We start from the raw sequence: 27056 nt of genomic DNA, 5'->3' as shown, positions 1-27056 counted from the left end.
GTTGGTTTACAAGCTAACAACAATGAGAGACCAGAGCCTTATGAGTGACTCACTGTTGTGCAGCATGCACCAGGTGATCTAGCTAAAGTATGGAATTGACAATTAAATGTTTGCCAGTTAGATATATATCATAACTATTATATCTATCATAACTATCAAAAATGTGCTAAATGCTCTGCAGTTGTGCATTTGTGTTTGATAATTTATTACCTAGTTAGCTATCTAGCTAAACTGTTAGCTTCTTCCAAAATCAAGCTTTGTTCGGGTAACAGCAGAGAATCACCTCCTGCATCGAGAGCCTTGCTATCTAATATTTATTTTGTGCGTGTGTGTAACAGTATAACTTTAGACCGTCCCCTTGCCCATACCCGGGCACGAACCAGGGACCCTCTGCACACATCAACAACAGTCACACATAAAGCATCGTTAACCATCGCTGCACAAAAGCCGCGGCCCTTGCAGAGCAAGGGGAACCACTACTTCAAGGTCTCAGAGCAAGTGACGTCACCGATTGAAATGCTATTTAGCGCGCACCACCGCTAACTAGCTAGCCATTTCATATCCGTTACATGTGCAGCAAACTGTGAGTAGCATTTTTTTGTTACTTGTATAACTTAATGAGAAAGGTTATCTGTCCTACCAATACTTTAGGTCAGAGACTATGGGTGTTTCTCAATATCTATACTACCGTGATCCACACTCTCATGCTCCAAGTGCATTCTCCGATGACATTATCTTGAGGACGTTTTGTGAGGACAAGAGTGTAGAGAATGCATAAAACATTACATTCGAGAAGTACTGTATTACCTCCGCTGCACATCCCCATTCACTGAACCTTCTTCCAGATAGGACAATGGCAACAATAGACGAAACAAGATTTTTACAAAGCAAACGTTTACTTCATAATTATCAGCTAGATATGTGAATCGTAATAATCTAGCTAGCCAGCTAGTTAAAAATGGCAAAAATGACCTAAAACAAATGATATCCAAGGTAGATGTACATTTTTCATAGGTAGCTAGCTAACAAATATTTGTGCCTATCTGGCTAGCTAGCTAACAGTAGTAGCTAGCCAGTTTGCCCGATTGACTTATGGGTTTGCAATCTCCAGGACATAGGCAGGAAACATGCCAAAATTACCACAGCATGTATTTATTAACCTTTCAAGATAAAATATTGTTGTCAGGGAACATATGAGATGTGAATGAGCAACATTTAATTATGAAGTCAGTGTATTTACTCTCGCTTCAGCTCAAATAATGTCCGTCGTTGATTTCAAGAAATGTTGCGTAATTTTTACGTGGTTGCATCATATTTCTTTGCATACTTTCCGTTGAAGCTTGCATTGATGCATGTTTCAAAAAAGTACAAATGGAGTACGCATTTGAGAAGTGGTCACCGTGCTCCGTTTCGCATACTTCGATTTGGACCCCTTCCGTGCTCAGAGCATGGTAGTATGCATTTTGAGAAACACGCTATATAAAATGTTCGCAATGCATCTGTTAGCATTTAGTTATTATTCTCTATGAGATTTGACATGTACTTGTTAGCATTGCAAACCTTCGGATTACAGAAACTCAATGGGGGTTGAAAATAGCGCCCAGTGTGTTCAGTGTCGGTATTACTGAATATCCCGGTATGGCACGAGGTCGGTATGAAGGTATGACAATCTGGATACCGCCCAAGCCTAGGTTGGTGCAAAGTCTCAGTGAGGCAGAGAAAGTCTAGACCTCTATCAGTGGTGATGTCATTCAGTAGTAAGCCTTTGTTGTTTATGGATCTTGTATTTAAAAGCCCCAGTTTAATGACTTTGGAAGTTGCCTAAGGGACAGCCTGCAGAACTGGCCAGTGTCCTTTATCATCCACCTAAGTTTGTTCAATATGTACAAAACTTCTGAGGAATCATTGGATGTAGTGAGTTATAGTCTGTATCTTTTGGTCCAGCCTTTTGTCTAGTAGATGGGAGATGAGATAAGAAGAATTGAGATGAGGATCTAGTAGGATCTGACCTGGTTTTTGAATCCAAACAAAGAACTAGTTGATTGGAAAAGTAGTCAAATATGTTAACTATTTTGACATTGTTGATAAAAAAAAAGATTTATTCATTAGCTATATAAATAAAAACAACTAAAAACAACAAGATAACTAATGTAAAATATACTGTGTATGTAGAATGCATATAGGTTCAGAACTTTTGTGAAACAGCAAAAAAAATAAAATATGGCAAATAGAAATCAACCTTGATGGTCTTCAGAGATAGATGGGAGGGGTTGAGGGTAGCTGAAGGATGGGATTAAAAACAAACAAAAGATAACTATTGTAAAATACATTGTGGCCGTAAAATGCATATAGTATGCATAAGCTGGAAGTAGAAGCCTAAATGTTTTTGTCCATTAGTTTACTCCAATTAGGAGAGGGGTGGTAGGATTAGGATAAAATAATAAAGGAAAATACATGTATATATATTAAAATATATATACACTGCTGTTCAAAAGGGAGTAATACACAGCATTGTACGAGATCTTCAGTTTCTTGGAAATGTCTAGCACGGAATAGCCTTCATTTCTCAGATCAAGAATAGACTGACGAGTTTCAGAAAAAAGTATTTGTTTCTGGCCATTTTGAGCCTGTAACCGAACCCACAAATGCTTATGTTCCACATCCTCAACTAGTCTAAAGAAGGCCATAATTGTCTAGCCCTACATTGTATGAGTCTGGCAAGTCAAATTCAACTGGTCTATTTCCAGTTCTTCATATTATAATTCATCAAATGGGCCATTGCAAAAACCAAGAGGTTCAACGGTTTATAACACACTCCAACTTCTGCTGATGTGGCTCATCGAATATTTATGTACAGCTTTCCCAAATGTACAGTATTTTGTTTTAATAACACTAAACACAACAAATCCTTTTTGTGGAGCTCAACTGAAGAACGTGTAATTCTTGTTCCCAAGAATAGGTATAAACATGTTCAAAAGGAATATTTCAATACCAACAGAACAGGAACATTCTGACATTGGAACACTGTCAAGTATCTATGTTTTTCAATACACACATTCACATGTTTTTATTAGTTGACATCAGAGAAGCTTTTACTCCCTCTATAGTGTGCGAAAATGTTTGTTTTACCTGTTAAATTCTGGTCAAATTGCTTGGCTATGTTCACTTGTTTTGTGTTACAAATACCTGACCTCAGTTTGGATAATCTATTCAGAATCAATTCAGTCTTTAGCCATTGCGTGTAGCCTGGAATTGACTGGTATGCAGCCGAGTAAAAGCATCTGCCAGGTTGATGAATCCCAGAATAACTCATGTTCTGTTGTGTAAATTAAATAAAACTTGGCTGAAGTCTGCAAGCAGGGCCCACATCTTCAGGGAGCGGTGAAAAAGGACCACCATAAATATGTTTAGCCGTTTTGTTTTCAATATTCTCCTCATAATTGATTTATCATTGGATCAATACCTGGTTGATACATATATACTTAAACAGACGGAAGCTAAGGCAAGATTAGGAATAGTGGGAGAATCATGGGGTAAAGTGGTGGGTGAGCTAGTGACACAGCCTGATGTGTGACAAATTCAATCTATTGGTTTGTTTGTGATATAGTTAATAAAACATTTCAATTTGAGTCCACTGTGTGAGCAAACAAATCTGCGTTTTCTCCTTACTGCATTCTGCAGTGAGGAGCTGTCCACCCCTCTGATACTGAAAGCTGCGCCAGCCAAGCAATGTCATATAAAAAAGGCTACAACTCCCATTTTATGAGAATGAATATGTGCATAAACTAATGTTGCTACACCCTAGCATGCATAAACACACAATGCTTTACAATGTTAAGGCAAAATCAATGCAGAAATGATGGCTGGGGAGATGATTTATTACACCGAAATAGGAGGAAGTATCTAGGAAATATTTACACACACACACACACACACACACACACACACACACACACACACACACACACACACACACACACACACACACACACACACACACAGAGAGAGAGAGCGTCTGGCGCATCTATGTCAAGACCTGAATGTGGCTTGCTGCAGGTAATATGTGACATTTGGACAAACATGCACTTGGCTCTACGAAAGGGAATGCAGACATTGATCTACTGGTGCACCCCAAGAGCTCTCTTGAGAAGCTGTAAGAAGACATAACAAGGCCTATTTCCTGCTGTTACCTTTTATTCTGACTATGCTGTGAGTTTTGCTCAGACACAAGAGCTAGCAGAGGCACATGAGATCACACTGTGCGTGATTTTCTATATTCACCCGTTTCAAAGAAAATCCAAGAGACGTGAACATTTCTAACATGTACAGTAATAACAAATCCAAATCAAATCTGCTCACTTAGAGATGTGTTTATGAAGGGATAAGGGGGCCATTTGCAAACACATGCACATACAGAGCCCCCCTCATGTAAATCCCAGCCGAGCAAGGTTAATCACTCGCCTTAGCAAGATGACAAATAATTTGTGTCAGATCATTTTCCTGATACAGCCAGAGGACTGGAGAACATATGCTCCAACCCCTGTCTCCTTGCCAGAACATTTCATCCTCCTTTGCCCCTATATCACAGCAGTAGCTAGCTAACGCTCATCCTTCTCAGCCTTCATACAAAACGCTAATCTAGGGGAGCTGAGGAGAGAGAGGGGAGAGAGAGCGTAGCAAGGACCGTATTCACAGCTGCAGCAGCCGCAGTAGCAGCACTCTGCCCCTCTGACTGGGCTGACCTGCCGATGCCCATGCCAGGCTGGCAGTTCCATTGGCCCTGGGCTGAGGGGGCTACTGGAGAGAGAGGTGCCGTGGAGAGCTCTGTCACAGCAATTTGCCACTGCTGAATAACTCTGGAGCGAACTAATACAACTATTAGCATGGCATGCGCCAACACGCATTTACAGCCGTCATGACCTGCGCCGGCCTGCCTGGGCTCAATCACATATTCAGAGATACAGCCTACCCTTGGCCGAGCAATGAAATGCAGTGTGGACATCATCTGAGGAGGAGGGAATAAGAAGATTAAAATGGCAAGCATACAAGAGGTGCGTTTATGGGCAAACAAGCCCCATGTTGTAGGGATTGGTATAGCTATAAGGCATACATCGGTTTGCATCATTGTAATCCAATGGCATTCCATTCCAGAGTTAAATTACAAAGAGCTTCGTGCAGTTACCTGTGAGGCCACAGTGAGCCCAGTCCTAGTCATGCCTGCTCACACACAAAGGAAAATCAATGCCTAAGCATTCCGCTGCACATCAATCTCTTGATTAGTAGCCAGGAATAATTATATGGCGTTGCTTGCAATAATCTCACCAATGGCACAACTAAAGACCCAAGCATCCTGTCAGTCAACCAGCAAACATACAGTATTTGGCCATTGTTTTGCTGCTGATCTGACATAATTACTTTTATAGCTCATCATTCCCTGAATCCCTGCAGGAATCTGCATATTTCTATGTGTTTTATGCAGCTTTAAAGTGCACTACTGTATGCATTAGCAGTATGAGATTAATGGGAGGATTAGAATGCATTCATCTGACATTTTCTCATACTCCATCAGTTCATTAGTAAGGATCTCAGTAACAACTGAATTGGATTATTGTAATTTCCTGCCTCTCACCTTTTGTATCTGAGAACAATCAGCTGTAATTACTTTGAAACCTTTCGAAAAATGACTGTTTAAGCCAGGAGGCTTGAGTCCCTGTGATCATCTCCTTTGAGTAGCCCTGTGTGCACTCTGCAGTGATTCCAGTGCAGTGAATGGCAGCCTTGGACATCCGTATCCAGGTGACACAGGGTAGTGGAGGAACACATCATGGCACCATTAAGCCACTTCTAATGAAATCACAGCCAATAGGCAGGCTCTTTAGTGAGTGGCCTCGGAGCACCTAGATGGAGAAGAGCGGAAGCTGCACAAAATGTGGGTGGCAGCAGCAGTGCACATTAGCAAATATTCAACATGAACAATAGACTACCCAGCAATTGTGTGTCTGTTCTGTGGCAGGTAGAAACTGAACAACCTCCCACACAAGGCAGAGATGGAGATGTGTAGCATATACAGTCAGGTCCATAATTACTGGCACCCTTGATTAAAAAAAAGACTGTATAAAATAAATAATACAAATACTGAGCTATATTGTATGCTCAAATAAATTGGGAAATTATATTATTTATACTAATACAGTTGCCCAGAGAAAGAGATTTTGTTTAACAAGTGAGAAAAATAACCTAAGATAGGGGTCAAAATTATGAGAGGGGTTCATGCAGACATAATTTCTATATATTGTTGTTTGTATTGTAAAAAAATCTAGCGCACAAAAGTAAAACTATTCGTAGTGGGAGGACCACACATCATATCATCTCATGACTCCAGGTTTACTTCAATATGATTATTATTATATCAATGTTTGTGCATACATGCGCACATCAAAATCCACAAATAAATGGTTAATTGACAACAAAACCAACATTTTGCAATGGCCATCTCAGTCTACGGACTTGAACCCCTTTGAAAACCTGGGGTTTGAATTGAAGAGAGCAGTCCATAAGCACAGGCGAAGGATATCAAGGATCTGGAAAGATTCTGTATGGATGAATGGTCTAAAGATCTCTCCCGATATGTTTTCCAATTTATTTTTTTTAAATTGAAAACAATCCTAGTGTCGTTATCCTAGCAAGGGTACAGTAGGATGTTTATTGGTTTTATTTTATTTAACCTTTATTTAACCAGGAAGGGCTCATTGAGATTTAAAATCTCTTTTTCAAGAGCGCCCTGGCCAAGATTGGCAGCACCAAGTCAATCCAAAAATGACAGACAAACAACATGAAAAACTACAAGTAATCTAGTAAAAATCATAGAATTCACAAGAGTATAACAATCAAAAACAGCAAGTTAAAAACATTGACAGGTCAGGGAATCAGTCTCAAGATCATTCATCAGTGATTTAAAAATTTCTTCCAGTTTAAAAGTATTTTGTAAGGCGTTCCAAGACAATGTACATAAAAGCCCTTTAACCAAATTCAGTTCGGACATTTTGAACAGTTAGCAGGATAAAGTCCAGCGAACGAAGAGAGTACCCACCACATTTCTGAACAATAAAAATTCACAAAATTAAAAGGTAGTAAACCCCAAATGATGCTGGAGTACTGAAAACAGGGGTGCCAATAATGTTTACCCCTGTCTTTATGAGATTTGTTTTATTACTTGTTAAACAAAACCTCTTTCTCTGAGCAATTATATTCAAATAAATTAATATAATTTCATCCTTTTTATAGCATGCAATATAGCTCAGAATTTGCATGATTTATTTTATACAGTATTTTTTGCACATCTTCATCAAGGGTGCCAATAATTATGGACCTGACTGTATGTTCCTGGCTGGTTATAACTCCTCTGTACCATGCTCTATTTAACAATGTACTCACTTTGAGAGAGAGAGAGAGAGAGAGAGAGAGAGAGAGAGAGAGAGAGAGAGAGAGAGAGAGAGAGAGAGAGAGAGAGAGAGAGAGAGAGAGAGAGAGAGAGAGAGAGAGAGAGAGAGAGAGAGAGAGAGAGAGAGAGAGAGAGAGAGAGAGAGAGAGAGAGAGAGAGAGAGAGAGAGAGAGAGAGAGAGAGAGAGAGAGAGAGAGAGAGAGAGAGAGAGAGAGAGAGAGAGAAGGTGTTTGAGAATTATTCATGGTGAACGTTCCTGCTGTAAGCTGTCTCCCTGTAGGGGCTGGGCAACTGGAGTGGAGCTGCACAGATTGTTCCCCCGTTCCTCAGCGACCCTAGAGTCAGCCAAGAAGGAGAAGAAACAGCCAAAGACACAGCAGATGGAGGCTTGAGAAGGATGTGTAAAACCGCTTCAAAAGCACAAAACCAAAAAGGAGAGAAAAAAAGAAAAATCCTGTGGGTGAAAAAGAGGAGACTAAACAGTCAACCACACTATCATCGCTATACTGCCTCTGATAGGATTGTTCTTCATCCAATCCATAGATAAAACCATGAAACGGAGCTCTAAATGAAAAGCTGGTGATAACCAATTTGGTTCCCTTTCTAAATGACATAGGCTAGTGTATAGCTCTGCATGTTCCTGCGTGTGTATCTAAGTGACCCTGTTTGGGTTTTTTTCAACTGGAGGAACACAAATACTGCCGATGGTATATGCAACAGACATTTGTTACTCTTGTTTCAATTATCTTTCTAGCCATGTCTTTCCCATATGGAAGCACCATATGTCTCATGAATATATCATACTTATCTATAATGAATATGCACATGCAGATCAACTACAATGAAATCTGCTGCCACACGGTTTTGATGATTCTTGTACATTTTAATGACCCATTTGGCACTGTGCTGCAGATGTTAATCACTGCAAATGGGATGTTTATATCAGTATTTCCTTACAACAGGTATTCTTAGAATGTTCCAAAGGCTGTACAAAGACAACTAAATGAATTCTATATAAACTCCACACAAATACTCTCTAGGGGCCTGCTGTAGACGATGGTGTGAAACGGTGGGGTCAGAAGCGAGGCTGCGTGGGTGTCCAACAATGCCCTATCGCAGGTTCAGAGCGGACTGCCTGGTGAACAATTTTTCCTGAGATGGCATACCTTTCATTGACAGCTTTCCTGTAGACCTTCTGTGGCACCTCTAGCCACCCTATTTATAGGCTGTAATGACTGACTTCCATTTGCCCGGGATCATTGTTGCAGAGCTGGAGCTATTAACTTTGTGGCCTGCAACTTTAGGTGTCATGCTGTGCCATATCTCTCTCATCAGATGTAGTCCTAGAGAGCCGGGCCGGACTGCTGATGTGGCTGTGCTGCGTCTGACCGACAGCCAGTCAACCCAGAACCTAGCCTCCTCCATCTTGGTGTCAGATTCAAAAGGTTGCAAATCATCATCACACTGAGTTTTTGATGACTTGTGTCGAGTTATCCATTATTGATGGGCTGCTTCTCTCTATTACCAATTGACAAGAGTGTCATGATACAATTAATATTTTAATTAAAGAAGAAAAACAGTATAAAGGCTCCACTGTCGACATTTAATATTCCCCTTTATTCCAAATGTCAACATAATTAAACCTGACATGAAGAGGGAAAGGCTTACGAAATACAGCCATAGAAGCAACACCTATAGATTTCAACCCTTCCTTAAAATGTGATTATATTATTATGAAATCCATAGGTATTGCTCATTATAAAGATCACTATATTAACTTGATGAAATCATTTTGGATGATAAACATTTGGAATTGGTGTATCCCTATTCCTTTCTAATTGTGAATTTCACAGCAACAAATTCTCCCAGAGGTCCAGATTCAGTTCATTCAATTGACACATTGTCCCTTGAGCATAAAGAAAGTGCTGCACATGAAATAATATGTTGCCCTCCAAATGTTTATCTTCCACACACTGGCCTGTGCCCGCCCGGTCTCCACCCCAGCACAGGCCATTTAAATGCTAAGTAAACTCTCCCTTTTGGATTTGGACTATTCTTTGCTGTGATCTTATAAAGCATGCTTCAAAACTGGATTTGCACATGTAAAACTTAATTATAAATGCCTGATTACAATATTCATGTGAAAAAAAATCTATTGAGCCACTGGTTAAAGCTATTACCATGTTCTGGGCAGTGGCTGCTCACCTAGGAGTAATTCCTCAGCACTTTGGTGGGTGATTTATGTTTACATACACAACTTTATCCACAACTTGCCCTGGTTTGAAGTCTGATTCTGCTTAAAGGCTCATTCCTAATGAGAACTACATTTCAATTATTATGCATATAAGCATGTCAGCACAGCAGCAGGCCCCGGGTAGGTAGCCGTGTGCTCTGTGCAGGTACTGTACTAGGGGCCGCTACCCATTGACACACCATAGAAAGCATATTGGCGGAAACTAATTTCAACCTGGTTTGAGATAAAACCCAAAGAGCTCAATTCAACCTCATAAATTAGAATTTCAGCCGTGATCTTGCCCGGGCTGGGCTCTCCCCTCCCTTTAAAAGTAAAGCCTTTATGACGAACAGGTTGACGGTGATAAATGGTCACAGGCAAGGCGAGCCTGCTACAACTCGGGGATATGCGCCTCCATCTGTTTTCATTTAGCCACAGTTTTGCCTGATATTGTTGGAGGGACTGGGAGAAACCATTGCAGTACAGGGTGCTGGAACGATCTCCTGAGGACACAGACTCAATGTCTTCGTATGCAGTAGGCTTCAGCATTCACTGCGTTGTTATAGAGTTCTCAATGTCTTCATATGCACTGCCTAGGCTTTGTATGCTGAAATATTCATTACTCCTGTCCGATATTTTACTTTTTCTCTCTGTTGATTCTTCCTGCTTAATCTACAGGGATGGCTATAGGTCTATGTCTCTGTTAAATCTTCATGTGTAATCTACACGGATGGCTGGTCATGCCATGGTAATTGGATGATATATGAGCTAAAAGTCTTGATAGATCCGGTGGTACCTGAACTCTATCACACGGGCAGCTTAAAGCTCTCTAAATTTCATCTGAGGAGGGCACAAAGTTTAGCAGCGATGTGAGCATCATTGCCCGGCTCATGTCAAAACTGCTTATTGTCTTTGGCCTACAAAATAACATTTTGTACTTAAACTGAAGTAAACTGACCTAACACCCACAGAGAAGAGAAAAAATATATACTTCAGATAACCTTTCTGGAATCCAGACTGGAACTTGCACATCGTGCCCAGAGGAAGTGTTAAAGTTGGCCTCGCTCCATGAGCACCAATGTGTGTTTATCTCCGATGATACATACTCTCAGTTTGAAACACAATGTGGTAGTAAGTAACGCTGTAATTTTCACACAAGAGGCAGAAAATATGCTTGACCTTGCATAACTTTGCTCATGCAGACAAGGCAATTTAGTGAATTAATATTCATTTTTTTCATACTTATCCTCACATATAATGTAATGAATGTACTCATCAGATGACAAAATATTACTATTTCAAATCAAATCAAATGTTATTTGTCACATGCGCCGATTACAACAGACCTTACAGTGAAATGCCTACTTACAAGCCCTTAACCAACAACGCAGTTTGAAAAAATAACATTTTTTTTTACATCTAAAATAAATAAAAGTAACAAATAATTAAAGAGCAGCAGTAAAATAACAATAGCGAGACTAAATACAGGGGGTACTATATACAGGGTCCATGTGAGGGAGCACAGGTTAGTTGAGGTAATTTAGGTAATATGTACATGTAGGTAGAGTTATTAAAGTGTCTATGCATAAAAAATAAACAGAGAGTAGCAGCAGCGTAAAAGAGGGGGGGGGGGGGCAATGCAAATAGTCTGGGTAGCCATTTGATTAGATGTTCAGGAATCTTATGGCATGGAGGTAGAAGCTGTTTAGAAGCCTCTTGGACCTAGACTTGGTGCTGCGGTACTGCTTGCCGTGCGGTAGCAGAGAGAACAGTCTATGACTAGGGTGAATGGAGTCTTTGACAATTTTTAGGGCCTTCCCCTGACATCGCCTGGTATAGAGGTCCTGGATGGCAGGAAGCTTGGCCACAGTGATACACTGGGCCGTACGCACTACCCTCTGTAGTGCCTTGCGGTTGGAGCAGTTGCCATACCAGGCAGTGATGCAACCAATCAGGATGCTCTCGATGGTGCAGCTGTAGAACCTTTTGATGATTTGAGGACCATTGCCAAATATTTTCAGTCTCCTGAGGGGGAATAGGTTTTGTCGTGCCTTCTTCATGACTGTCTTGGTGTGCTTGGAGCATATTAGTTTGTTGGTGATTTGGACACCATGGAACTTGAAGTGCTCAACCTGCTCCAAGACAGCCCCGTCGATGAGAATGGGGGTGTGCGCAGTCTTCCTTTTCCTGTTGTCCAAAATCAGCTCCTTTGTCTTGATCACATTGATGGATAGGTTGTTGTCCTGGCACCACATGGCCAGGTCTGTGACCTGTGATCTCGTTGTTGTCGGTGATCAGGAAAACTTAATGATGGTGTTGGGAGTCGTGCCTGGCCATGCAGTCATGAGTGAACAGGGAGTACAGGAGGGGACCGAGCACGCACCCCTGGCGCGCCCTCGTGTGGAGGATCAGCGTGGCAGATGTGTTGTTACCTACCCTTACCACCTGGCGGCGGCCCGTCAGGAAGTCCAGGATCAAGTTTCAGAGGGAGGTGTTAAGTCCCAGGGTCCTTAGCTTAGTGATGAGCTTTGAGGGCATTATGGTGTTGAAAGCTGAGCTGTAGTCAATGAATAGCATTATGAAAGGGCAGTGTTGAGTGCAATAGATATTGCATCATCTGTGGATCTGTTGGGGCGGTATGCAAATTGGAGTGGGTCTAGGGTTTCTGGGATAATGGTGTTTATGTGAGCCATGACCAGCCTTTCAAAGCACTTCATGGCTACAGACGTGAGGGCTACGGGTCGGGAGTCATTTAGGCAGGTCACCTTAGTTTTTCTTGGGCACATGGACTATGGTGGTCTGCTTGAAACATGTTGGTACTACAGACTCATACAGGAAGAGGTTGAAAATGTCAGTGAAGACAGTTGCCAGTTGGTCAGCGCATGCTCAGAGTACACGTCCTGGTAATTAGTCTGGCCCTGCGGCCTTGTGAATGCTGACCTGTTTAAAGGTCTTACTCACATCAACTCAAATCAAAGTTTATTTGTCACGTGCACTGAATACAACAGGTGTAGACAGTGAAATGCTTACTTGCAGGCTCTAACCAATAGTGCAAAAAAGAAGAAGAATAGGTAGGTAAAGAAATAAAAACAACAGTGAAAAGACAGTGAAAAATAAAAGTAGCGAGGCTACATGCAGACAACAGTTAGACAGGCTTATTGAGGTAGGATGTACATGTAGATATTGTTAAAGTGACTATTCATATATGATGAACAGAGAATAGCAGTAGCGTAAAAGAGGGGTTGGCGGGTGGTGGGACACAATGCAGATAGCCCGGTTAGCCAATATGCGGGAGCACTGGTTGGTCAGGCCAATTGAGGTAGTATGTACATGAATGTATAGTTAAAGTGATTATGCATATATGATAAACAGAGAGTAGCAGCGTAAAAGAGGAGTTGGGAGCACACAATGCAAATAGTCCAGGTGGCCATTTGGTTACCTGTTCAGGAGTCTTATGGCTTGGGTTTAAACACTGTTGAGAAGCCTTTTGTCCTAGACTTGGCACTCTGGTACCGCTTGCCATGTGGTAGTAGAGAGAACAGTCTATGACTGGGGTGGCTGGGGTCTTTCACAATTTTTAGGGCCTTCCTCTGACATGGCCTGGTGTAAAGGTCCTGGATGGCAGGCAGCTTAGCCCCAGTGATGTACTACCCTCTGTAGTGTCTTGTGGTCGGAGGCCGAACAATTACCGTACCAGGCAGTGACGCAACCAGTCAGTATGCTCTCGATCTTGCAGCTTATAGAACCTTTTGAAGATCTCAGAACCCATGTAAAAAAAAAATAGTGTCTTGAGGGGGAATAGGCTTTGTTGTGCCCTCTTCATGACTGTCATGGTGTGTTTTGACCGTTCTAGTTTGTTGGTGATGTGGACACCAAGGAACTTGAAGCTCTCAACCTGCTCCACCACAACCCCATCGATGAGAATGGGGGCGTGCTCGGTCCTGTAGCTCAGTCCTTTTCCTGTAGTCCACAATCATCTCTCTCGTCTTGGTTACATTGAGGGATAGGTTGTTATTCTGGCACCACCCGGCCAGGTCTCTGACCTCCTCCCTATAGGCTGTCTTGTCGTTGTCGGTGATCAGGCCTACCACTGTTGTGTCTTCTGCAAACTTAATGATGGTGTTGGAGTTGTGCCTGGCCATGCAGTCGTGGGTGAACAGGGAGTACAGGAGGGGACTGAAAGCGGCTACGGAAAGCGTGATCACATAGTCGTCCGGAACAGCTGATGCTCTCATGCATGTTTCAGTGTTACTTGCCTCGAAGCGAGCATAGAAGTAATTTAGCTTGTCTGGTAGAGCATAGTGGGATTTCTTATAAGCTTCGAGGTTAGATACCCGCTCCTTGAAAATGGCAGCTCTACCCTTTAGCTCAGTGCGGATGTTGCCTGTAATCCATGGCTTCTGGTTGGGGTATGTACATACAGTCACTGTGGGGACAACATCATCTATGCACCTATTGATGAAGCCAGTGACTGATGTGCTGTACTCCTCAATGCCATCGGAAGAATCCCGGAACATATGCCAGTCTGTGCTAGCAAAACAGTCCTGTAGCTTAGCATCTGCTTCATGTGACCACATACTTATTGGCTTAAGTTTTTGTTTGTAAGCAGGAGTCAGGAGGAGATAATTATGGTCAGATTTGCCAAATGGAGGACGAAGGAGAGCTTTGTACGCGTCTCTGTGTGTGGAGTAAAGGTGATCGAGAGTTTTTTTTCCCTCTGGTTGAACAATTAACATGCTGGTAGAAATGAGGTAAAACTGATTTGAGTTTTCCTGCATTAAAGTCCCCGGGGCACTAGGAGCGCCACCTCTGGATGAGCCTTTTCCTGTTTACTTATGACCGTATACAGCTCATTGAGTGCGGTCTTAGTGCCAGCATCGGTTTGTGGTGGTAAATAGACAGCTACGAAAAATACAGATGAAAACTCTCTTGGTAAATAGTATGGTCTACAGTTTATCACGAGATACTCTACCTCAGGCGAGCAAAACCTTGAGACTTCTTTAGATTTCATGCACTTGCTGTTGTTTACAAATATACATAGCCCTACCCCTGGTCTTACCAGAGGCTGCTGTTCTATCCTGCTGAAAAAGCTTACAACCCGCCAGCTGTATGTTATTCATGTTGTCGTTCAGCCACGACTTGGTGAAACATAAGAAATTACAGTTTTTAATGTCCGATTTGTAGAATATACGTGATTGTTGTTCGTCTATTTTATTATTGATTGATTGTACGTTTGGTAATAGGACCGATGGTAGATTACCCTCTCAGCGACGGATCCTAACAAGACACTGGGATCTTCGTCCACGATACCTTCGTCTCTTTCTCCTGTGAATAATGGGGATGAGGGCCCTGTCGGGCGTCTGAAGTAAATCCCTTCCATCTGACCTGTTGAAGAACAAATATTCCTTCTGTATGGGGTGAGTAAATGCTGTCCTGATATCTAGAAGCTCTTTTCGGTGATAAGATACGGTGGCAGAAACGTTATGTACAAAATAACTTAGAAATAACGTGAAAGAACATACACAATAGCACAATTTGTTACGGAATCGTAAAACGGCAGCTATCTACTTCGGCGCCATTTGCTCATACTATTGGATTGCCTTCACCAGGCCTTTGTCAGCCCTTCATTATAGGTAATATACAGTGCACCTGACACCTAAATGGACATCTAGAAGGGGTTATACTATGATATGTCATTGCTTGGAAAAGCTATTCTTCATGGCAACCCCTGTAGCAATGTGAAAGGCACTGGAAATTCAGGCAGCAGGTCTTGTACCCGGTCAGTTATGGAGCAAATATATGTCATAACTCTCCTGTGACGATTTGAAGGATCAGGTTACAGTGGGTTTTCTCTACAGCGTGCTCTCTCTCGTAGAGGGGGAGAACGGGAAGTCGGCTGTTTTATGGCAGTGATAAAATACGCGGTCTCTATGCTCTGTAGTGCTCTGTGGAACACAGAGAAACCCTTGGACATTAAACGTTTGAATAATAAAAAAATATTTATATTTTAAATTTTAAAAAATAATGTGGGAGTGGTCCGTGGACACTTAAGGGACAGTCATGACGAGTGTGTTTCATTTGGTGATCTCATGAAGGACAGGAAACACTCATTACTTTGTCTTTGGTTGTGTACACTTCTTAAATTATGGGGTTTACATCTAAATATTGTGAAACGTATGTGATTAAACATGAAACTATTTGTGAAAAGATGTGATGTTAACCTTCTAAATGAGAAAATATGGGGTTTCATAAACAAATCATTGGCAGATATGTATTTGATATGTATTTGGTTTAAAATCTATCACTTGAATGTTTTATTTCAGAGAGAAATAATCACGTGTTTTTGCAAAATGCTATACAGTTCAGGTAAAAACTTTGTACACACCTACTCATTCAAGGGGTTTCCTTCATTTTTACTATTTTCGACCTTGTAGAATAATAGTGAAGACATCAAAACTATGAAAAAACACATATGAAATCATGTAGTAACCAAAAAAGTGTTAAACGAATCTAAATATATTTAATCTATCTTCAAAGTAGCCACCCTTTGCCTTGATGACTTTGCACACACTTGGCATTCTCTCAACCAGCTTCATGAGGTAGTCACCTTGAATGCATTTCAATTAACAGGTGTGACTTGTTAAAAGTTAATTTGCGATAATTTCTTTGTGTGTTGTGACAAGGTAGGGGTGGTGTACAGAAGATAGGCCTATTTGGTAAAACACAAAGTACATATTATGGCAGGAACAGCTCAAATAAGCAAAGAGGAACTACAGTTAATCATTACTTCTTATGGCTGCAGGGGCAGTATTTAGTAGCTTGGATGGTACCCAGAGTAAACGGCCTGATCCTCAGTCTCAGTTGTGAATATATGCATATTATTATTAGTATTGGATAGAAAACACTCTGAAGTTTCTAAAACTGTTTGAATGATGCTTGTGAGTATAACAGAACTCAAATGGCAGGCAAAAATCTGAGAAGAAATCCAAACAGGAAGTGAGAAATCTGAGGTTGGTATATTTTCAACCCAGGCCCTATTGAATTCACATTGGGATATGAATGAAGTTGCACTTCCTAGGGCTCCCACTAGATGTCAACCGTCTTTAGAAACTTCAATGAGGCTTCTGCTGTGTTGTGGGATTGAATAAGAGCTGAATGGTCATCTGGTCATCCGCATTCCACATGAAATCGACTGTAGACAAAGGAATTCTCCGGTTGGAACTTTATTGAAGATTTATGATAAAAACATCCTAATGATTGATTCTATACTTAGTTTGAAATGTTTCTTCAACCTGTAATATAACTTTTTGAAGTTTTTGTCCAAAGTTTTTGTGTACTTAATGCTAACAAAAGTAGCTACTTGGGCATAAATAACAGACATTATCGAACAAATCAAGCATTTATTGTGGAACTGCGATTCCTGGGAGTGCATTCTGATGAAGATCATCAAAGGGAATATTTATCATGTAATTTCTGGTTTCTGTTGACTCCAAAATGGTGGCTAATTTGATTAATTTTCTGAGCGCCGTCTCAGATTATTGCATGGTTTGCCCTTTCACAGCGGTTGCATTAAAGAGATCTATAATCTATAATTCCATGTGTATAACTTGTATTATCATCTACATTTATGATGAGTATTTCTGTTGAATCGATGTGGCTATCCACATCGTTTTTGGAACTAGTGAACGTAACGCGCCAATGTAAACTCAGATTTTCTGATATAAATATGAACTTTATCAAACAAAACATACATGTATTGTGTAACATGAAGTCCGTTTCTGGTGCTTTCGCCGTAAAGCCTATTTGAAATCGGACACTGTGGTGGGATTAACAACACTATTACCTTTAAAACGGTATAAGATACATGTATGTTTGAGGAATTTTAATTATGAGATTTCTGTCATTTTGTATTTGGCGCCCTGCACTTTCACTGGCTGTTGTCAGATCATCCCGTTAACGGGATTGCAGCCCTAATAAGTTGTTTAAGACATGAAGATCAGTCAATCCCCAAAATGTTAAGAGCTTTGAAAGTTTCTTCAAGTGCATTTGCAAAAACCATCAAGCGTTACGATGAAATTGGCTCTCATGAGGACCGCCACAGGAAAGGAAGACCCATAGTTACCTCTGCTGCAGAGGATAAGCTCATTAGAGTTACCAGCCTCAGAAATTGCAGCCAAAATAAATGCTTTACAGAGTTCAAGTAACAGACACATCTCAACATCAACTGTTCAGAGGAGACTGCATGAATCAGGCCTTCCTGGTCGAATTGCTGCAAAGAAACCATTACTAAAGGACACCAATAATAAGAAGAGACTTGCTTGGACCAAGAAACACAAGCAATTGACATTAGACCGGTGGAAATCTGTCCTTTGCTCTGATAAGTCCAAATTTTAGATTTTTGGTTTCAACCGCTGTGTCTTTGTGAGACGCATTGTAGGTGAACGGATGACCTCCGCATGTGTGGTTCCCACTGTGAAGCATGGAGAAGGAAGTGTGATGGTGTGCGGGTGCTTTGCTGGTGACACTGTCGATTATTTGTTTAGAGTTCAAGGCACACTTATCAAATCAAATCTTATTGGTCACATACACCTGTTTAGCAGATGTTATTGCGCATGTAGAGAAATGCATGTAGCATGGCAACCACAGCATTCTACAGCGATACACCATCCCATCTGGTTTGCTCTTAGTGGGAGTATCATTTGTTTTTCAACAGGACAATGACCCAACACACCTCCAGGCTGTGTAAGAGCTATTTTACCAAGAAGGAGAGTGGTGTAGTAATGCATCAGATGACCTGTCCTCCACAATTACCTGACCTCAAACCAATTGAGGTGGTTTGGGAAGATTTGGACCACAGAGTGAAGGAAAATCAGCCAACAAGTGCTCAGCATATGTGGGAACTCCTTCAAGACTGTTGGAAAAGCATTTCAGGTGAAGCTGGTTGACAGAATGCCAAGAGTGTGCAAAGCTGTCATCAAGGCAAATGGTGGAAACTTTGAAGAATCTCAACTATAAAATATGTTTTGATTTCTTTAAACATTTTTTGGTTACTACATAATTCCATATGTGTTATTTCATAGTTTTGATGTCTTCAGTATTATTCTACAATGTCAAAATAGTAAAAATAAAGAAAAACCCTTGAATGAGTAGGTGTGTCCAAACTTTTGACTGGTACTTTATATCTGCCTCACTCTCAGAGAAATAAGTAGTACTGCTAGGATTTACACAGTCAAATGTAACAAATAACTACATTTTTAATAAAGAACTGTGCAAATCATATCAAATCCAAATGTATTGGTCGCGTTACACAGATCAGCAAACGTTATCGTAGATGCAGTGAAATGCTTGTGTTTCTAGCTCCAAATGTTACATTTGTGACATCAATATTGTTTTTAAAATTAGTAAAAACTATTCAATACATTAATATATCTACATGCAAAACAATAAAATTTGACATTTTAGTCATTTAGCAGATGCTCCTATCCAGAGCGACTTACAGTATGTGCATTGATCTTAAGATAGCTAGGTGAGACAACCACACATCACAGTTAAATATACAGGATACGAACAGTCCATTCCAGCTAAACAATGTACACTGATTATACAAAACTTTAAGAACACCTGCTCTTTCCATGAAATAGAATGACCAGGTGAAAGCTATGATCCCTTATTGATGTCACTTGTTAAATCCACTTCAACCAGAGCAGATGAAGGGGAAGAGTGGGGTTAAAGAAGGATTTTTAAGCCTTGAGACAATTGTGACATGGATTGTGTATATGTGCCATTCAGAGGGTGAATGGGAAATACCGAATATTTAAGTGCCTTTGAATGGGGTATAGTAGTATGTGACAGGCACACCAGTTTGAGTGTGTCAAGAACTGCAACGCTGCTGGATTTTTCACGCTCAGCAGTTTCCCGTGTGTCTCAAGAATGGTCCACCACTCAAATAACATCCAGCCAACTTGACACAACTATGGGAAGCATTGGACTCAACATGGACCAGTATCCTTGTGGAATGCTTTCGACGCCTTGTAGAGTTCATGCCCAGACAAATTGAGGCTGTTCTGAGGGCAAAATGGGGTGCAACTCATTATTAGGAGTGCATAGCGTTTTGCAAAAAAACTAAAACATTTTCATATAATATGAATAAAAATCTGAGAACAGTAATATTTTACACACACATGATACCCATAAGCAATCATTTATTGTGAAAAAACAATGTGAAAAATTGGTGGATATACAGAAGCATTTTTTAAATAAACTCTTCATATGGTTCGACCATAGTTTATGTCCCTCACAAATATATAGGCAAAATACCATATCACAGAGGTGACTGTCATGTCACCGGAGGGAAGGTAAAGTTGTCCAACCACACTCCAGGTGTGCATAAAATATTTGCTTACACGGTAAACATTGCACAAATGAACCTCAGGAGCCGAGCGCATCTATAGTTTGTTTGTGGTAATCTATTTGCTGTTAATCCGTTTCCTCTCCTCTCTCTCCCCACCTCCCAGCAGAGGTAAAGGATGGGCAGCGGCGCTGAAAGTGACAGTTAGAGTCTGGCTGCAGTCGATCTTCAGTCCGGAATCTGATCTATGGAGTTACTTTATTGTATAAATCAATGTGGCCAGACAGCCTGCTTCACCGGGAGACCGTATCTCTGGGTGAAACGATTGATGTGCGCCCTATCGTTAAACGACCACAATAATTAAACCCTCCGCCTCATGCAGCCTCAACCTGCATCGACACCACCACCGCCATACAAACACAACACCAGCCTGCATGCGGTGGTGCAAAAACGAAATTAAACAATCACCATATCTATGTTGGGACCACTTTTACAAATTAACAACGCAATGCAATAGGTTTTTAAATAAGGAATCTACAGGATGTGCAAGAGCAATCACTTTACTTCCATGGTCTGTTTTCTAATTCTCATAACTTCTACAGCATTACGCGCGCACGGGCGCGCAATAACACACTTAGATGCACATTTTGTATTATTCAGGTTCAGGTTGGCACTCACCTGATGTTGATAATCCGTGCAAAAGAGGCAGATTATCAATCGAGGCTTGTTTCAATAAAGTATTTCCACTCGTCTGAGTATGTTTGAGTTTGTTTTCAAAATGTATTAGAGCATAATTCACGGTCTCTCCAGTTCAAATCAGCTCACAACGTTTGAAATGAAATTGTTCGAGCACAAGACAGTATTTTCTTACTTCTGTGAGGACGGATTCCTCAGACTATTTCAAGGATATTCGAATGGCAACATTAGTCGACAGAAGGCTGCAATTAACTCACCTGAGTTACTTCGGCTCTTCCTGCCCCTTGTCCGACGGAATTTTGAAGATTCGCTCTACTTTAGATGGCCAAAAATAACTTCCATTTCCCGGAATCCTGGACTCGTAAACACCAAGGGGTTGCAAAACGGTTCTCTGTCCTCCCCGGTTCTACACATTCCCCAGTGCTGTCTCACCCCTCATGAGTTGAGTCACTCATATTGCATTGGAAAAGCTCCACATCTGATTTGTGTTGTGCTGGATGGAGTGCCTTTGCAGACTCCAGCAATCGATGATGATCTCTCGCAGCAAGAGTTCGATTCCAGACCCCTCCCGCGCGCTCCTTCAACACGCATCTAGAGACAGTGACAGCCGGCTGTCTCCGCGAGGACGCAGTTCTTCAGTCCCACGCGTCTGTGGAGAAACAGATAGCTCGAAAAGTGCTGTTGATTGACTCAAGGGAAGATTCGATGAACTCGAACTCTTGATTTCAAGACAGCATTTTAAATTAGACGGACTACTGAAACAGGCTAGACCAAGAGTATATGCCTAAATATATTTTAAGGTGCGTTGGTTTTGAAAATATATCCCCCCTATCGCCTCCTTGTGGCGGTGAGGGATGACGTGCCTAAAACACCAGAGAGAGAAGACAGATTTGAGTTTTAACACAGGAACAGACCTAGAATATTTCGCCATAATACAAAAACAAAAAATTGTCCCATCATGAAGACACAAAAAAGTGAAAGTTAAAGCAACCAGGCAATAAGATGAAGAGAAAAGGAACATTGGAAGCGAATTGGAAAAAATATGATTTAGGACTCAACCTAAATAGCAGTCATACCTCACTGCACATAACACAAAGCACATACATTCATAGACTTGTATGAATTAAAAGTGCACAATGTAGGCTATGACATTCTATGATGTCAACAACTCATAGGGTTTGGGGGAGGGGGGTCTCTGATCAGGAAAAGTGATGCACAAGAGTGTTGGGCTAGTAATCAGAAGGTTGCAAGTTCAAATCCCCAAGCTGACAAGGTACAAATCTGTCGTTCTGCCCCTGAACAGGCAGTTACCCCACTGTTCCTAGGCCGTCATTGAAAATAAGAATTTGTTCTTAACTGACTTGCCTAGTAAAATAAAGGTAAAAAAAAAAACGATAAACTCCAAAACATGATGGAGGATTATGATGATACACTTAATATGTCAATGTTGCCAATACACAAATCACATCAAAGCTCAGTGTGGGAGCAACAAGCCAGGGTGGCCCATTACAGCTACAAGTCAAATGTTTAGATACAATCTCTCCATTGTGAAGCTGATGATTTATCAATCATGCTCTAATAATTCACAACATTTTATTAATTAAGTTCTGTTCCAGAGTAGGCTGAGCCACATGGGCTGAATGTAGAAGCTCTCTTCACTAACAATGGTGATATGTTTTATTTTGTTGAAGTAATTAATAATGCAATGAGTTAGGAGGTGTTTGTGTGGTCTGATTTTCTTATCTAAAACTATAGATTTGCGCAATTTGCACCTTTAGATAACTTCACTCACAAGTAAATACCTTGAGCGTTTTTAAGGATTTTCACCAGCATGTTCTGCATCTAAAGTACGTATGCCATTGTAGTGTGTTCTGTTACTCTACTGAATTTCCTGTACATTACCTGACAGATGAACTATATGATCACGGAGTAGTTTGATTTCACTGCACTGCATGTGCCTGTCTGTTATTCAGACAGAATATTTTTAGTAACATACACTTAGAGTTGAACAGTACATAACAAATACCTTTTCATTAAGCTGATGGACAGAAACTCAGAGCAGCCATGAAGCCCATCTCACAGAGTGGGCGTAGGGAGGCAGTCATGTACACAGTACAGAGGTAGCTGTGTGAGTGCTCTCTCACCTCTGCACATGACTTGCTGTCCTGCTGACAGGCGGCATGGCACGGTGTGGCACGGTGGTGCGGCACGATCTGTGTCGGGTCTGATATAACTGCCACGGATATGTGCAATTAAAATGTATTTGCCGACTGGACCCGTCCTCTGTTAATTTAATGTGTGAGGTGATGAGAACTGCGTGAGCTGATATCTGTGACAGCCAATTGCAACTCAATAAAACGTATAGCTTATGTCCAGCTGAAACTGGTTTCAGCCACTGCTGCTGAGGAGAGAAAAAGAGCTAGTGAAAGGAGCCTTGGCCTAGACCACTGTTGATTGCGAAAATGGAGGCCTTTTTCATTGAAGTAAAACTAAATTTAGAGGAGAACGATGGGAGGGCCTTCCCTCCCTGAACACTATACTATGTGATTAATCATTCAAGAGTGACAACCATCATGCTGGTGGGCTACATGAATCTGGTCACACAGACACATGCACACACACATGCATGCACACGCACGCACGCACTCACTCTGCAAAACCCCATTATCCACTCATCTAGTGCGTGTGTGTATGTGTTTCTGTGTGCGGTCAGATTTGACAGCTATGCGGCAGACAGGCTTGCGTCCAGGGAAAGATTTTCAAAGGGAGTTTGCTGCCTGCAGTTGGAATCAATAGGGCTAAGACAAGCACATCATGAAATATTTATGACACTAATTTCACTGTCAGTGGTGTGTACAGTACAGAACAGTGAGGGCTACAGTGAGGGCTGAAGACGCCACAGTCATGCTGGACATGTTAGGCTGACTGCTGTGTGGAGGCCTGGCCTGACATCACCTGGAGGCTGCCCATGGGAGAAGCTGGAGCTAGACAAGAAGCCATGTAAGGACACTGCTGTTAATAGATAGCTTGTTTCCCCTCATTCAAATAGTGTTGTATTATTCAGGGGAGGGACATTTTTCAGGGTAGCTTTGATTGTATGCTGTGTTGATTGTATTCCATAATAATCTATTTCCTCCATTTTCATGTGTCACCAAGTGATTAAACATGCTGATACAGTGCCAGCATTACAAGCACCAAGAAATCAGATTAGGAATATGTTACACAAGTATAAGAAGTTTAGGACTGGCAGACAAATCTCTTCTCACCCTCTCTATCACTTGGCACTGGTTCTAGACTGCTCTGCTGTGCCACACTCATCCAGACCACTGACATGTTGGTAACACACAACTTAAAGATGTAGTGAAAACTCCAGGGTGTTAACAGCAAAAGGAGCTGTGCTGGTTAGCAGAGCCTTTAAGAATACGAATATTAACCTCTTTTAGGGAGTGCTGGTGAACTGCTGTTTCTTGGAATCTAAATACCATGCTAAGCTATTGGAGAACTGTTATTTTAAAAGCTATTACAGAATGGGTCAGCTGTTTCTCCATGGCACTTATAGTCTATAACCATATCTTCCTCCACTTCACGCATTCCTCAGGCCTCAGAAGATTCAAGGCTCTTTGAACCTTTGAGACTCTAAATTTAGCTCAGGTACATCCTGTGCCCATTGATCATCCTTGAGATGTTTCTACAACTTGATGGGGGTTCACCTGTGGTAAACTCTATTGATTGGGCATGATTTGGAAAGGCCCACACATGTCTATATAAAGTCCCACAGTGCATGTCAGAGTAAAAACCAAACCATGAGCTTGAAGGAATTGTCTGTAGAACTCCGAGACAGGAACGTGTCGAGTCACAGGAAGGGTACCAAGAAATGTGGCCTCCATTATTCTTAAATGGAAGATGTTGGGAACCACCAAGACTCCTGGAACCTTCCAGAAGGACAACCATCTCTGCAGCACTCCACCAATCAGGCCTTTAATATACAGTTGAAGTCAGAAGTTTACATACACCTTAGCCAAATACATTTAAACACAGATTTTCACAACTCCTGACATTTAATCCTAGTAAAAATTCCCTGTCTTAGGTCAGTTAGGATCACCACTTTATTTTAAGAATGTGAAATGTCAGAATAATAGTAGAGAGAATGATTTATTTCAGCTTTTATTTATTTTTATCACATTCCCAGTGGGTCAGAAGTTGACATACACTCAATTAGTATTTGGTAGAATTGCCTTTAAATTGTTTGACTTGGGTCAAACATTTCAGGTAGCCTTCCACAAGCTTCCCACAATAAGTTGGGTGAATTTTGGCCCATTCCTCCTGACAGAGCTGGTGTAACTGAGTCAGGTTTGTGGGCCTCCTTGCATGCACACAATTTTTCAGTTCTGCCCACACATTTTCTATAGGATTGAGGTCAGGACTTTGTGATGGCCACTCCAATACCTTGACTTTGTTGTCCTTAAGCCATTTTGCCACAACTGTGGAAGTATGCTTGTGGTCATTGTCCATTTGGAAGACCCATTTGCGACCAAGCTTTTCCTACCTCATGATGCCATCTATTTTGTGAAGTGCACCAGTCCCTCCTGCTGCAAAACACCCCCACAACATGATGCTGCCACTCCTGTGCTTCACGGTTGGGATGCTGTTCTTCAGCTTGCAAGCCTCCCCCTATTTTCTCCAAACATAACGATGGTCATTAAGGCCAACCAGTTCTATTTTGGTTTCATCAGACCAGAGGACATTTCTCCAAAAAGTACGATCTTTGTCCCCATGTGCAGTTGCAAAACATAGTCTGGCTTTTATTTATGGCGGTTCTGGAGCAGTGGCTTCTTCCTTGCTGAGCGGCCTTTCAGGTTATGTTGATACAGGACTCGTTTTACTGTGGACATATATACTTTAGTACCTGTTCCCTCCTGCAGCTTCACAAGGTCCTTTGCTGTTGTTCTGGGATTTAGTTGCACTTTTCACACCAAAATACATTCAATTGTAGGAGACAGAACACGTCTCCTTCCTGATTAATGAGAAACAAAACAAATGGTTCCATTTTAGAATAAGGCTGTAACCAGTGGCGACCGGTCATTCAGGGCAGGTGGGGCTGTTCTGTGAAGGGAGCAGTACACAGCGATGTACGAGATCTTCAGTTTCTTGGCGATTTCTGGCATGGAATAGCCTTCATTTCTCAGAACAAGAACAGACTGACAAGTTTCAGAATAATTTTCTTTGTTTCTGACCATTTTGAGCCTGTAATCAAACCCACAAATGCTGATGCTCAAGATACTCAACTTGTCTAAAGATGGCCAGTTTTATTTCTTCTTTAAAACTTCTTATGGGCAGTATAGAGTAGCTTGGATGAATAAGGTAAAGAGTAAACTGAGTAGAGTAAACTGCCTGCTCCTCAATCCCAGTTGCTAATATATGCATAGTATTAGTATATTTGGATAGAAAACACTCTGAACTTTCTAAAACTCTTTGAATGATGTCTGTGAGTATAACAGAACTCATATGGCAGGCAAAAACCTGAGAAAAAATCCAAACAGGAAGTGGGAAATCTGAGGTTGGTCGATTTTCAACTCAGACCCTATTGAAGATACAGTGGGATATTGGTCATCTTGCACTTCCTAAGGCTTCCACTAGATGTCAACCGTCTTTAGAAACTTGTTTGAGGCTTCTACTGTGAAGGGGGGCTGAATGAGAGGGGAATGAGTCAGAGTGTCACGATCGTCGTAAAGAGGAGACCAAAGCGCAGCGTTATTAGAATACATGTTATATATTTTAATAAAGACGGACACTAAACAAACTACAAAACGAACGTGTAGCTATACTATAAATGTGCATACACAGGCAACTAGACATAGACAATAACCCACAAAACACCCAAAGAAGATGGCTGCCTAAATATGGTTCCCAATCAGAGACAACGATAAACACCTGTCTCTAATTGGGAACCAATCTAGGCAACCATAGACATATATAAACACCTAGATGATAAACAACCCCATAAACCTACAAAACCCCTAGACAGTACAAAAACACATACATCACCCATGTCACACCCTGAACTAACCAAAATAATAAAGAAAACAAAGAATACTCAGGTCAGAGCTTGACACAGAGGTCTGCCAGCTGGTCATGCGCATTCACATGAGAGGTAGCTCCTGTTCCATTTGCTTTTCTGAAGACAAAGGAATTCCCTGGTTGGAATATTATTGAAGTTTTATGTTAAAAGTATTCTAAAGATTGATTCTATACATCGTTTGACATGTTTCTACGGACTGTAACGGCACTTTTTGACATTTCGTCTGCAACTAGTGAACGCGCTTCATGAGTTTTGATTT

At 41.3% G+C, this 27056-nt stretch overlaps 1 protein-coding gene across 1 annotated transcript in view; it reads right to left on the bottom strand.

The window, feature by feature from the left end:
• Positions 1-21327, bottom strand: part of LOC139366122 (X-linked interleukin-1 receptor accessory protein-like 2) — a 315764-nt gene extending 294437 nt beyond the window's left edge. The window contains exon 1 of the mRNA XM_071103238.1: positions 20701-21327. The gene's annotated coding sequence lies outside the window, so the exon portion shown is untranslated. The remainder of the gene's footprint in view (positions 1-20700) is intronic.
• Between the last annotated feature and the right edge of the window lie 5729 nt (positions 21328-27056).

This window comes from Oncorhynchus clarkii, chromosome 14 (genome assembly GCF_045791955.1).
Source record: "Oncorhynchus clarkii lewisi isolate Uvic-CL-2024 chromosome 14, UVic_Ocla_1.0, whole genome shotgun sequence".
Lineage (NCBI taxonomy): Eukaryota > Metazoa > Chordata > Actinopteri > Salmoniformes > Salmonidae > Oncorhynchus > Oncorhynchus clarkii.
The sequence above is the reverse complement of the archived record's forward strand: the minus strand, read 5'-3'. Positions and strand labels throughout refer to the sequence as shown.